General features: G+C 42.1%; 1 long non-coding RNA gene across 1 annotated transcript; it reads left to right on the top strand.

The window, feature by feature from the left end:
* Positions 1–2,202: 2,202 nt before the first annotated feature.
* LOC146027019 (uncharacterized) lies at positions 2,203–5,882 on the top strand. Its single transcript, XR_014454628.1, has 4 exons — positions 2,203–2,385; positions 5,130–5,247; positions 5,331–5,414; positions 5,719–5,882. It is a non-coding gene; the product is annotated as an uncharacterized LOC146027019 (long non-coding RNA).
* The last annotated feature ends 9,391 nt before the right edge of the window (positions 5,883–15,273 follow it).

Below are 15,273 nucleotides of genomic sequence, written 5' to 3'. Positions count from 1 at the left end.
TACAGCTGCTTTGGACAGGGCTAATTAAATGCCAACAGCTGCCCAAGACGTTGACTTATAGATAGTATTAAATATAATTAAACTGTGCAATATCCACAATGCAGGATTCATCATTCTTCACTGTTCTCAGGGTTACATCTTGGCCAAAATGTCCAATTTTGGAAGTGTCTCTGCGGTCAGAAGCTTTTTTTTCTATATAAGGATTCAACTCTATGATCAGGTTTTGGCCAGCAAAAACAAACAAATAGCCAATCAGTGGCGTAGCTTCAGGGGTCGCAGCGGTCGCAGATGCGACCGGGCCCCTGAGCCAGGGGGCCCAACCCCCGCCACTGACCTGGAAGAGGGATGCGAACGCACCCTTTCCCAGTGCTGCTTTGAGGGCCCGCGTGCGTCGCGCTGACGTCATGCGGCAAGGGCTCCCCTTCCTATTGGCTGCCTGCGGCTGGGGACGGGACACGGTGGCCGTATCTGAGCTGTGATTGGCTGCAGGGCTCCAACCTCCCTCTCCCACCGCTTCCGTGCCATCACACAGCACGTGTAGGCTGTGCCAGGACTCAGGAGCAGGACCGCCCGGCGCCCTATATCGGACAGACTACAGTGAGTCCAGTCTGTCAGGCTTTTGAGATTATGGGGAAAATTGCTAAAACTGCTGGGATGTGTAGTTCCACTGTTAGTGGAACTACACATCCCAGCATGCCCTGTCACAGTTTTAGAAATCCATTATCTAAAATCTGTGGCAGGGCATGCTGGGACGTGTAGTTCCACAACAGCACTGACTCCAGTCTGTCAGGCTTTTGAGATTATGTGACAAATTGCTAAAACTGCTGGGATGTGTAGTTCCACTGTTACAGTGGAACTACACGTCCCAGCATGCCCTGTCACAGTTTTAGAAATCCATTATCTAAAATCTGTGGCAGGGCATGCTGGGACGTGTAGTTCCACAACAGCACTGACTCCAGTCCTGTCAGGCTTGTCAGCATTTATTTACTTGGGGTGCCTGCCTGGTGTCTGGCCATGCACTGACAAAGGCTCATGGGAGGCCATAAAAGGTTAAGTAAACCCAGTGAACATTGCTTGCCTTATTTTGTGGCCACGTCCCTTCCGCATTAAGCCATTTCCTATATTTTTGGCTTGAGCACCCACCAGCACCTATGCCGCCCGGCCCACTCCCTGCTCTGCGTGGCTGAGCGTAACTGCCCTGTTCAGACTGCTAGCCAATTAGTACTTGCGGTCCAGCAGCCAATCAGAAGCAGCATTGATGGCTGCTGGACCGCAAGCATCTATTGGCTAGCGGTCCAGTGGGAGTCTTAATTAAAAATAGCTGCGGACAGGGGCAGCTCAGCCGGGCAGAGCAGGGAGCAGGCGGGGGTCCCCCTTGGCAACAAGCAATTTCAGTCCCCCTTGGCAACAAGCAATTTCAGTCCCCCTTGGCAACAAGCAATTTCAGTCCCCCTTGGCAACAAGCAATTTCAGTCCCCCTTGGCAACAAGCTATTTCAGTCCCCCTTGGCAACAAGCTATTTCAGTCCCCCTTTGCAACAAACTATTTCAGTCCCCCTTGGCAACGAGCATGATGCCCCTTGGCATTGAGCATGAAGTTCCTAGCAATGAGCATGGCACTTATGTGTCAGATGTGTAATGGGCATTACGGTGTGTTAAATAGTACTGTATGTAATGGGGGTATCATGTGTGACCGTATGTGTAATTGGCATTACGGCATGTGGCTTTATGGGTAATGGGTATTACGGTTTGTTATATGGTATGTAATGGGCATTATGGTTTGTTATATAGTATGTAAAGGGTATTACGGTTTGTTATATGGTATGTAATGGGCATTAAGGTGTGTTATATAGTATGTAATGGGCATTATGGTATGTGTTATATAGTATGTAATGGCCATCATGTGTGGCCTTATGTGTAATTGGCATTACGGCATGTGGCTTTATGTGTAATGGGTATTACAAAGTTCGATAAATTGTGCAATGGGCATTACAGTGTGTGGTATAATGTTAGGCCGCACCCCTTTTTGAGTGAGTCTTGACCTATTTGGCGCTGCGGTGGAGATAGAGGCCACTTCTAACATCGCAATCCCTCGGTTATTCGGTTATACGTATGCGCTTGTTATAAAGTTATTATCATAACAAAGGTGTAGTTCTCATGCAGTGTGAACAGGTGTTTATTTTTTCACAGAATTATTACGAAATCTATCATGTCTCACCATCACATGAGTGGTGCTCAAAAACGCAAAAAGAAGAGGGAAGAAGAAGAGAAATATGCCAAACTTCCTAAAATAAGTAGCTTCTTCAAAACACCTGGAGATGCAAGTACATCAGCCGCCTCCTCTCACAGTACAACCGAACAAGATTTGTCAATAGAAAATGTAAATGTGAGTCCCGGTAGTATTGTACAGAGTTCAATGCAGGACAGTGTAACAAGCTTAGAGGAAGGCTGTAGCACACATACAGAAGAGGAACAGATCCAAATTCAGGCTATGTCAGAGTCACCTCTACAGTCTAGTTTTATTGAAAGTGTTCTGACAGAGGAACATATAACAGACAGAGGTCATTATCCTATTACCATTCAGGATGGAAATATTAAACGATTTATTATTACTAATGGATCATGCAGACCTAAAGGGCCATTCCCTAGAGATGAAAAAGATGGAAGGTGTTTTTCGGAAAGTTTTTATGAGAGAGTCACTAAAACAGGACTTCAATTACCTGTGACCTGGCTTTGTTATTCTCCAAAACTTAATGCTGCTTATTGTGAGCCTTGCTGGTTGTTTGCAGATCGCAGTAAACAGGGATATGAACCAGCATGGGCAAAAGGTATACAAAAGTGGCAAAGGTTGTCAGCCAAAATTCATATCCATGAAAATAGTCAGTCCCACACAGAGGCGTGCATAGTATATGATCACTGGAGGCGTAATAAAACCATAGATGAGGAAAATGAGAAAAACATAAGAAGAGAAAGCATGTTTTGGAGACAAGTTTTACATAGTATTGTTAATGTAACATTAACAATGGCTATGGCCAACCTTGCTTTTCGTGGCCACAGAGAAAAAATAGGAGAGGTAAACAATGGCAATTTTCTGACTATTATTGAATTACTGGCTGAATATGATCCTATACTAAAGGACATTTTGCAGAGACCACAAGGAAGCATTAAATATCTGAGTCCACAAATTCAGAACGAACTTATAAGTCTTCTTGCAAGCAAAATAGAAAAAGATATTGTTTCTGAAATCCAGAAGTCGCAGTTTTTTTCAATAATAATGGACACAACCCAAGACATAGGAAAAATTGATCAGCTAAGTCAAGTGTTTAGATATGTAATTGTTCAAAGAGACGAGAACTCAAGGGCCACTGATATCAAAATAGAGGAAGCCTTTTTAGGTTTTCAGTCTATTGAGGACCAATCAGCTGCTGGCCTTGAAAAAACAATAGTGGAAACCATAGAGAAGAAAGGCCTGGACCTATCAAAATGCCGTGGTCAGGGCTATGATGGAGCAGCCACAATGAGTGGTGTTTACACAGGAGTTCAAGCTCGCATTATTAACAAAGAAAAAAATGCTCTTTATATACATTGTGCTGCCCATAACCTTAATTTAGTTTTGCAGGATGCAGTTTCAAATATAACTGAAATTTCCAATTTTTTTGACGTGGTTCAGTCTTTATACAAATTCTTTGGTGAAAGTGTGAAGAGATGGGCATTTTTGGCATCCTTTACTTCAGAATCCTCACTAACTTTAAAACAACTTTGCCCAACAAGATGGGCGTCTCGATATGACTCAGTACTAGCACTACGGTTCAGGTTTCGGGATATTTTACAGGCTTTGTCTAAAATAATTATTCTTTCCACAAAGCCAAAAGAAAGAGATGAGGCCGGTGCGTTGAAAAAAAAACTGGAATCATTCCAGTTTGTTTGCATAGTTGTTCTGCAGGCCAAAATTTTAGAAAATGTTAACTCCGTTTCTAAAATGCTGCAGTCAAAAGACATGGATCTCTCTAATGCCACCAAATTGATTTACAATGCCACTGAAGTCCTTAGCAACTTCCGAGATGATTATGAGGCGGTAAAAAGAACAGCAGTAACTGTTGCAGAAAACTGGGGCATCCAAGCAAAATTTGAAGATAAAAGAGTGAAGAAAGTCAAGCAACACTTTGATGAGCTGTGTGAGGATGAAAGGCTACAGGACCCAGAAGAAAGATTTAAAACAACAGTCTTTTATAGATGTTTGGATATAGCTATAAATCAGCTGCAATATCGCTTCAGTGGTATGAATACAGTTGTACAAAGATTCCATATTCTTCAGCCAGCAACATTGTCAGCAGAAGCTGATGATACAGTATTCAAAGAAGCAACTAAATTGCGAGAATTCTACCAGGATGACTTGTCTAATGATTTTCCTGCTCAGTTGTTAAGTTTCCGATCTGCGCTCCTAGGAGATAACCAAAAATCTTCATCTATACGAGATCTAGCAATTCTCCTTCTGGTTGAGAACTCTGGATTGTCTTCTACTGTACCAGACGTCTGCATAGCACTTCTACTCTTTCTTACACTGCCAGTGACAGTATCGTCTGCAGAACGATCATTTTCAAAATTGAAATTAATAAAAAATTACCTTAGGAGCACAATGTCTCAACAGAGGCTGAGTGATTTAGCCCTATTGAGTGTTGAAAATGGCAGAGCCAGGAAGATTGATATTCCGAGCATGATTGACAAGTTTTCTGAAGCTAAATCCCGGAGATGTCCATTTTAATAGGCTTTGTGAGTATACAGTTTACCAGTTCAATATCGGTTTGAACATCAAGTCTCACAGTTAAAAGGTTTATACTAACTTGTGGGCATGTTCCAGTTCTATATATTCTGTTACGTTGTTCCAGTTTATTAATCTATTGCATGCATCATAATAATACATTTGTATAGCATCCGCCTTGCTAAAGACCACATGATGACTACAGTAAAAACATTAGCCATAGCAGTATAACAACTCTATAAAGTATAGATACCTGGATGAATGCTTCTGTGTGGAATAAAAGTGATGGCGGATGCTTACAAAAGTTGTTTTCCAGTTTCTATTACATATAATATAAGTTCAGAAATTTATTGTCCCTTTTCTTTTTACAGGGTGGCCATTCAGTGTTACTTTTGCAGTTCCCTAGTTTTGTTGACTGTTCTTTGATTCATTATCAATGTTCGACTAATAGTTATGGCAACAACATTGTTCACATCTTTAAAGTTACCAGTAAGTGAAACTTATTTTATGTGAATTATTATATGAAGTATAATTATTGACCTACATGCTAATAGATGTCCTTCATTTTGTAGGTTAGTGGCTTACAGTTAACTGTCACATTTAAGAATCCGGAAAATCACAGACCACGTTGTCTCTTTGGAATTCACAGATTTAAGGTAGGGTTTGGTGTTTCATTATGTCATACCCATAAACAAGTAAGGAATGGGGTTACACTAGGTCTTAATCCGGTCAACTATTCTACCATACACGTAGATATAAATGTGCAGATGTGCTAATTATGTGGGATCATGTAAACTCCACCATTATATAACACAGCTTTATTTAATTGATGTGAGATTATGCATTCTGTTTTGCTTGTTTATAAGTAACACTACAGGTTATATGTTATATATATTAAAAGTAGCACTTTACAATACTACTATTACCACTCCTAACAACAAACATTCTTACTGCTCCTAGGTCTGCCACCATCTGAGCTTCCAGTAACCTGGGCCTCTCCAGTTTTATCATTTGTTCTTTTAATATTTTATTTCAATAAACTGCTATCCTATGTTTAAATGTTAGTTCTATTATTAACATAATATACTTGATGTATTAAAATATAAACAGACCGAGATTTTAATTTTGTTGTATGTAGGGGGGCCCCAAGCTGACCTTTCGCACCAGGCCCATGAACCCTTAGCTACGCCCCTGCACGGTGACGTACACTCATATGTACGCCAGGTGTCGGTGGAAAAAGCTGAGATCCGCCCGAGCACGGTGGTGTACGCTCATATGATCGCCACTCCCCATTGTCGGTTACTGACTCCGTCCGTGCACGGATGTGCTGTGGGTGGACTCACGCTCTCCTGAGAGAATGCAGGATTTGCTCGGACGGACCGTGCGAACGCGGTCCTCCCGCATCAACCATAGTAACCCCCATAGGGCCTTTTTCTAGTTCACTCTTTCTGACAAAATCCTTCTTAGATGGACAAAACCATGTGCACTGCAGGTAGATGTAAAATGTGCAGAGAGAATTAGATGTGGGTGAGTTATTTTGTTTCTGTGCAGGGAAAATACGGACTTTATTTTTACACTGCAATATAGATCTCACTTTGAACTAAAACGCCACCCAAATCTAACTCTCTCTGCACATTTTACATCTAAACCTCTGCAGTGCACATGGTTTTGTCCATCTAAGAAGGATTTTGTCAGAAAGAGTGAACTAGAATAAGGCCTATAAAGGTTTAGCTTGCATATAAGCAAAGGGGAAATCGACCGAATGGAGGATATTTTTGAGATGCCTGTTCAAATGATTGTAGCAACTTAGTATTCGAATCCAGAAGTTCCCACATTAGATAAGCCGAGTTGTATACTTTTTAATGGGAAAACATCTGGATGGGAATTGAAGTGTGTTGAAAATTCATCAGTTCAGAATATGTGATTTCATGGCAAAAACTAACAATTTACTCAGATTGCTGGTGTGCCTATAATATGGAGCAGGCAGGATATCACCATGCTCGTGTGAATCATTGATTTCATTTTGTCGACCCGGAGACAGGTGTTCACACCCAGAACATTGAGCTCTTTTGGGGGTCATGTAAATGGTGCAACAAGTGCCAAATAGGCACCACATGCCAGTATTTAGACTCCTACCTGCATAAATTTATTTGGTGGAAGTCTCTGGGTGCTGATAATGCATTTAACCGTATTCTTCATGTATTTGCACTGCTTCCAAAGGCTAATGCAAACTGTGAAGAGTGACTCTTTCATTAATTTATTTTAGCTTGATTAATTGATATTATTCATGTGTCTATTCTTGTTGAATTTTTATTATTGTAATTACTTAATGTTATAATTTATTCTTAATTATTAAGTAAATTCAAGTTAACAGTTTACACATGTTGTAATTACTGTCTCAGATGTATGATATGACAGGTGTGAATGTGTTCCTAAAACACCCCCACTATCCACGCGTTACGCAACCTCCCGACTTTTTTATACCCCCACTATCCACATCAGAGCGGAGTTGTTTATAAAGTGTGGCGAGCGCAGCGGGGACGCGGATTACTTTACATGTATTCTGTGTTCGCTCGCCACACTTTATAAAATCGATTACACGCGGACGTGGATAGTGGGGTTATGAGAAGGTCGGGAGGATACATAGCTCACTGCACTCACCACGCTTCGGGCTGGTGTGATAGTGGGGGTGACCTAAATCCCATTGCATGGCATCGCACGTGATAAAAATATTATATCCAGTGCTGTACTGTATATATTACAGTATATCTAGTGCTGTTCAGTATATATTGTGGTATATCCATTCTTTTTCTGTAGATATTGTAGTGTATCCAGGGCTGTACTGTATATAATGTGGTATACACAGTGCTGTTCAGTATATATTGTAATAATTGTATTATTACATCACATCGCATTAATCGAACGGCACGAAAACTAGAGATGTGCAGGTTCTGATTTACTCTGATTTCAAAGCAGGATCTTATTGGCTATCCCAAATCACATGACAGTTGCTGACATTTGATAGCCAATAAGATCCTGCTTTGAAATCAGAGTAAATTAGAGCCTGCACATCTCTAATGAAAACGTGCCATGCGATGCGATTTCACTACGCAGAATAGCCCACTAAGAAAATAGCATAGTGGGCGCCCAGCTATTACACAAGTACCTATACTTTAATATGGAGTTGATCCCCCTTTGCAGCTATAACAGCTTACTCTCCTTAAAAAGGCTTTCAATAGGATTTTGGAGTGTTTCTGTGTACAAGACTTGGCTTGCAATTTTCATTCCAGTTCATCCCATAGGTTTAATGGTGTTTAGGTCAGGGCTCTATGTGGGATATTCAAATACTTTCACACCAAACCAGGTCTTTACAGTCATTGCTTTGTGCACTTGTAGTTATGTTGAAATAGAAATAATGAAATAGAAAAAGGCCTTCCCCAAACTGTTCACACAAAGTTAAATGCGTAGCATTGTTTAAAATGTCTTGGTATGCAGAAAAATGAAGATTGCCCTTCATTGGAGATAATTCATTGGAGATAAGGGACCTAGCCTAAACCTAGAAAAACAGCCTCATATCATTATACCTTCTCTACCAAACTTTACAGTTCGAAAAATACAATGAAGCAGGTAACATTTCTCTGAGCATCTGCCAAACCCGGCTCATCCATCTGACTGCCAAAGAAGCACGATTTGTCACTCTATAGAGCACATAGATACAGTCCAGCGTCAGTGTGTTTGTCCGACACTTTGCATTATATTTGGTTATGTGAGGCTTGTATGCAGCTGTTTGGTCAAGGAAACCCACTCCATTAAGCTCCGCCCGCAGTTTTTGAGCTAACATAAATGACAGTGAAATTTCAAAACTCTTCTGCTATAGCACATGTTCTCAAACTTGGTCCTCAGGACCCCACAGAGTGCATGTTTTGCAGGTCTCCGCCCAGAATCAGAAGAGAAATAATTAGCTTCACCTGTGGATCTTTTAAAAAATTTCAATGAGTAATGAGTGCAGCGGCTGGGTGACCTTGAAAAAGGGGATTTTTGTAAGAATTTACCGTTCGAACCCCTTTCTCTAGTCCAATCCGGTGACATGGTGACTCAGCTCCACCTTAGGATGTAGGAGGGTCCGCAGGAGCCAAGGCACGTACAGTATAGCTGAAACTTTTCCTCTGGCTGCAGGCTCCTCCTCTTCTGTATCCCATCATGCTCCAATTCAATCTTAAAAAGCACACTAGGATACACAACTCAGTACAATGCAAGACATGTTATGGTAAGAGGATTGTGCATATAAGATGACACAAATGCACAGCATTACTTACTGAGCGTAGGGGAGGGATCGCTGTGTTACCGGACTTGACTCAGAGAAAGGGGTTCGAACGGTAAGTTCTTACAAAAATCCCCTTTTCTCTTTCGTCCAGTCACGTGACACAGCTCCACCTTGGGATGTTCACAAGCCGGTATTATAGGAGAGTACGCTCAGACTGCCAGTTCTCATCACTGCCCGTCCAAATGAAGGGTCCTCCAACACGAACTCATGGAATCTGTAAAATTTGGTAAGGCTGTGAACAGAGGACAAAGTGGCAGCCCTGCACAACTGCTCCACTGTAGCCCCATGACGAACAGCCCAAGAGAAAGCTACTGACCTGGTGATATGTGCATTAATCCGAGAAGGAACCGGTCTACCCACCTTGGTATAAGCAAAGGCAATCACTGACCTAAGCCACCTGGCAATGGTCTGTTTAGAAGCAGGCCAACCGCTCTTATGCACATCAGAGAAGTTCTGAACCTCAGGCAGAAAAGCTATACTTTTCTGGAAGAAGATGGATAAAGCAGAAATCTGTACTTTCAGAGACTGTAAACCCAGTCCAGGAGGAAAAACCATCCTGTAAGAACTCCAATAATCTGGATACCTTGAATTTGGAGGTGCGTACTTTCTGACGCTCACACCACCTGATGTAAATCTTCCATACTGGGTGATAATTTGCCGCAGATACTGGCTTACGAACCCTAAGCATAGTCTGAATCACAGCATCAGAGAGACCCTTCTTTTTCCCTTCTTTTTCAATAAGGTGGTCTCATAGGCCGTCAAACTGAGCCGAGCAAGGTCCTGGTGAAGAAACAGCCCTTGTCTTAACAGGTCCTGACGAAGAGGAAGAGGCCAAGACTCCACTGATAACCTCAGAATGTCCGAGTACCACGACCTCCTGGGCCAGTTCAGTGCTATCAGAATGGTTTGCACCTGCTGAGACCACACTCGTTTCAACACCCTCGGTATCATTGGTAACAGAAGGAAGATATATACCAGGTGAAACTGCCACTGAACCGTCATGGCATCCACTGCCCAGGCGGTTGGGTCCCTGGTCCTGGAACAGAACTTCGGAACCTGACAGTTGTTCCTGGAGGCCATTAGGTCCACCTCGGGGAGCCCCCAGCGACTCACAATTTCCTGGAATACCTCCGGATGAAAGCACCATTCCCCCTCCAGCAGATGAAGATGGGTGGTGGTGGGCGGGCCTGTTGTGCGTTTTCTTCACACACTAAACAGGAATGAGGTGGCAGTTCTGATGTCAAGAAGTGTAATGCAACCAGCGGCATCCCGCTTGCTGCACTTACCCAGCGGCGTGTCAGTCTCGCTCCTGTCCGATATCGTGGATGCTTGCCTTGGTGTCCTTTATCCTGGGTTACCATTGGTGGAGTTCATGGGTTATTTATCTGCATGCAAGTGGGCAGTGATCTCCTCTGATTGGATACTTGATTGACAAGGGGAGGGGAGATGATAATCTTAGGGTGCATACACACTACAATTTTTTTGACCAATTTGGTTGAAAGACATTTCCATTGAACCCAGTGTCCTGGACTAAAGATGTTGACGAAATATATTGACGACAGAAGATAGATCTAGCTACAGTTTATAGGCTCTTTTTGAAAGATATCCAAATTGAGCTGCATGCACAGTTGATTAACAATCTTGATGAACAACTGGCAGGTATGCGCATCATCATTCATCGTTTGTTGACAATATCTTTTGTCAACATCTGGGTTCAATGGAAATGTCTTTCAACCAAATTGGTCAAAAAAATTGTACAGTGTGTATGCACCTTTAGAGCTGTTTCAGTCTGTGTGTTGATTGGCGTTGTAAATATACATTGTAATTCCTCCTACATAAATACCCAGAGCAATCTGACAATGAGATACATTAATTTATCAATCTGTTAACAAGATGATTAAGCATCAATTCCCCATTGCATTATACCTGGGGTAGCCAACCCTAGTCCTCGAGAGCTACCAACAGTGCATGTTTTGCAGGTCTCCTCACAGAAAACACAAGTGAGCTAATTAGCTCCATCTGTGTATCTTTTAAAATGTATCAGTGATTAATGAGTGCAGCAGCTAGGTTGTCTTGAAAATGTGAACTGTTGGTAGCTCTCGAGGGCTAGGGTTGGCTACCACTGCATTATATACTATACACTAGAGGGGTTAACACCCAGGCTACACCGTCCAAAAATAAGTTTACAATATGTTGCTACTACATTCAAATAAGGTTAATCACATATAAGCTTCAGCAGCACATAATTATTCCTATTTAGCTACATTGATTTCTAGATGTATACCATCACAACCATAAAGCACATCTTTATCATCCCCCTTCAATTATCACCTTCACAACTATCAGTTTACCAACACAATGATTTTTTATGCCAATCAACACAGACTGAAACAGCTCTAAGATTATCATCCCCTTGTCAATCAAGTATCCAATCAGAGATCACTGCCCACTTGCATGCAGATAAATAACCCATGAACTCCACCAATGGTAACCCTGGATAAAGGCCCACAAGGCTGAAACGCGTTGAAACCACACCAGCATCCACACAAGAAGTACCCAGCACTCCTGATCCCCCCCACCACAAGCCTCCTCCCGGCCGGGAGTCAGAGCGCACAGGACTATGGGCACCTGACCCGATTAACCGAGATTTCGCAAGAGCCAGCGAACCCGGAAGTCTCGCTAGCCCGACCTGTGGAGCAGGGTGACACCACAGGACAGTGCGGACACCCAGGCAGGCATCCACAACATCGGGATACAGGACAGGAGCGAGACTGACACACCGCTGGGTAAGTGCAGCAAGCGGGACGCCGCTTGTTGCATTACACTTGACACATCAGAACTGCCGCCTCATTCTTGTTTAGCGTGTGAAGATAAACACACAACAGGCAAACACACCACCACCCATCTTCATCCACCATTTGACTCTGGCTATAAACATCTCACCCCCCAGTTGCCCATAGCAACCACACCATTCACTATTGCACGCTGTGCAACCATCAGCTCCCCCATTCCAGCCCATACAGATACAGCTGCGGTCACCTTTGAGTGGACATAGATCCCAGGTTAGGGACCTATGGTTCAAAGGGGTCCCCATAAAGGATACCCTTAAGCCCCGCATGAAGGCCACACAGAGTGATACCTCGCTGGCCTATTCCTGAGTATAATACCAGGACTTACATTCATTTTTAGAATTTTATTTTATGTATCATTATTCTTGCATCTTTATTTACTAGCATTAATAAATTACATCATCATTATTTTTAAACTACACACTGCCTCTACTCCGTTATTCTTTCCCACATATACTACACCTCTGACTAAGGGGAATGCAAGGTATTCTACCATTTTACACAAGCCTATATTACTGGGTGAATTTGACACACCCCAATACCTGGCAGCTCCCTCTCTTTACACATTTTGACAAACTTGAGCGCTTCGGTCAACCCCTTTACATTCAACTATTGTTAATAAAATAATAAAAACCTAACTATCTTAGTGAAAAGCCAGAATAAAAAAAGCTGGCTGCCACTGCAGCCGCTCAGCCAAGCACCCACTCCTGTGGGCACCAAAAACGAACTGGAGCATGATGGGATGCAGAAGGGGAGGAGCCTGCAGCCAGAGGAAAAGTTTCAGCTGTAGGTGCCTTGGCTCCTGCAGACCCTCCTACATCCCAAGGTGGAGCTGTGTCACCGGACTAGACGAAAGAGAAACATGAACTGTGTGGGGTCCAGAGGACAGAGTTTAGAACCCCTGTGCTATAGATCAGCAGAGCGTTGGTGACGAGCACCATGTGCCTTAGCGGTTGTTGACCCCGCTGTGATGTTATGTGTTGTTCAGATTCGTGGCCAAGTTTCTTTTGTTTCTAAACACTTCCAAATTTGAATACTATAATTTACATTTGACCATAGAATGTCCAGCAAGGACAGATTTTCACTAACCATCTTATTGCAATCCTATCACCGTACCACACTTAAAGTCAATGAGCTCTTCAGAATATCCCATTCTGTATCACAAATGTATGCAAATGGAGACTGTAGAGCTAGGTGCTTGATTTTACATACCTGTGGCAACAAGTCTTATTTTAGGACTCAAAGATGTTGGAGGCACAATGCATTAAATAAGCCCATTACTACAATACCTACTCTATACACATAAGTCATTCTAACAATGACTTACAATAACTGGGCATTTTCTGGCTTTCAGGCACTCATCCCAAAAACAAAACAGAGGTGCCCAGACAATCCATGGTCTTCTCTTTGACCATTCATCTGGTCCAGTACATTCATAGATCAGCCCACATAGCATTCTTAGCTAGCCCCATCATCCTCTGCCAGTTTGTGGCTCTGCAGAGCCCTATTACCACCACAAATCCAATGCAGCATGTTTGTAGCCACAATACCTATCTGGCTAATGCTCAGCATCCATGCACCAAACCTTCCTCAGACACCACTCTGCCATAGACAGCAATTCTAATTAAGCACAACACTGGGCTATAGTAAGTCATGTCCTGGAGGAGGGGGAAAGACCAAACCTCCCTACACATTGTCTAAACTAGGAGACATTGTGTGGGTGGGGTATTTAACACAAGAGGAGAATCTGAACTAGGTTCACCAGGTGAGGTGCACCTGAGGAATTTTTTTTTTTTTTTACTCCAAACTGAGGGAGTATGATGCTATTCCAGATTAATAGCTGCCAGAAGGAATATAAATGTATTTGTTCCCCTTGGATGGCAACATGTTTTTCTTGTTGTTTATAAGCTTTTCTTCTAAATCAGTATCAGGTCCATAGTAATGTCTTTTTGGCATTAGAGCTACCTGGGTTCTGACAAAAGGACTGCCCCATCATGCTGTAATATTTTCTGCTATACTTCCAACCCGGCCTGTAACTTCTTGATTCTTTAATCTATTCACTATTGACTTGATGTTGGCACAGTGTGACTAATCCACTTACCCTTTGGTAGTTTACTAGATTTACCCAATATCATCGAATTTAGCTTGTTGGCAAACCATAAGCCTTCAAGTGGTAATGTCACCAATTTATTCTTTTTATGAAAATTTGCTGTCAAAAGGAAAACAACCACAACCTTCATCTTTCCAGTACCAATAGGCTTTGACGAAAATGTTACAACATTCCGAAACACATCACATATTTCAACACCTTCTGCAGTATTTCTAAACTTCTTAGTAAGCAATGTTTACATTTTTCTTAGCTGTATGCACAGAAAACTAAAGCCATCGCCAAACTAGGCTTTGCGATATTATAATAATAACATGCAAAGATTTCCAGCCTTTATCCATTATATCTTTGTCACAGATAGTCATACTGGGGCATTCCATGCCAAATCATCACAGCTTCCAGCCTAACGGTCTCAGATTTTCAGGAAATTTGGTAGAATAGAGCTAGCATTCCATGCCAAATCATCACAGCTTCCAGCCTAACGGTCTCAGATTTTCAGGAAATTTGGTAGAATAGAGCTAAAATTTTTCATATGAAAGTAAAATTTAGGTCGCCTCAGTGATAGTGTTCGGGCAACATGGAAACACAGATGACCAAAAAAAATAAAAGAATTATGCTTGCAATGTCAACTGAAAGAAATCATAACTTTACTTCTAATTGTGGTAGACCTTTATTGCTTGAAGCAAAATAACCAGTTTTCATAAAAATTTAGGTTTAAATATCGAATTTTACATTTAAAGGTCACATGTGTCCTTTGACCTTGCATATCTGAAAAAGTATGTTTAATTTGTGTAAACTGTATAAAAGTTTGTTATACAGTTAAATACAATCTTGTAATTTAGCCCAAATCTATGCTAAAAAAATAAATCTCTAAATCTCTGTACCACCTGGTGAATTTGGTGAAGGCTTCCAACACCACTAAAAAGATACCTTTATGACATGCATGTCCAAACTATGGCCCTCCAGCTGTTGTGAAACTACAAGTCCCATCATGCCTTTCCACAGTTTTGCGATTAGGGAATGCTAAAAGTATGGCAAGGCATGCTGCGATGTGTAGTTTCATAACAGCTGGAGGGCCACAGTTTAGAAATGCCTGCTTTATGAGCTTTCCTTTACACACTTTATGGTGAGTGTGGTACGCTCTGTGAAACGCACACCCATTTCTATTTGAAACGTGACAACTATAGAAGAAAGAATTCCCCTCCTTCCTTTAAGAGTTACGGACATCACCCTAG

Source organism: Crinia signifera, chromosome 8 (assembly GCF_055691185.1).
Source record: "Crinia signifera chromosome 8, ASM5569118v1, whole genome shotgun sequence".
Classification (NCBI taxonomy): domain Eukaryota; kingdom Metazoa; phylum Chordata; class Amphibia; order Anura; family Myobatrachidae; genus Crinia; species Crinia signifera.
The sequence above is the reverse complement of the archived record's forward strand: the minus strand, read 5'-3'. Positions and strand labels throughout refer to the sequence as shown.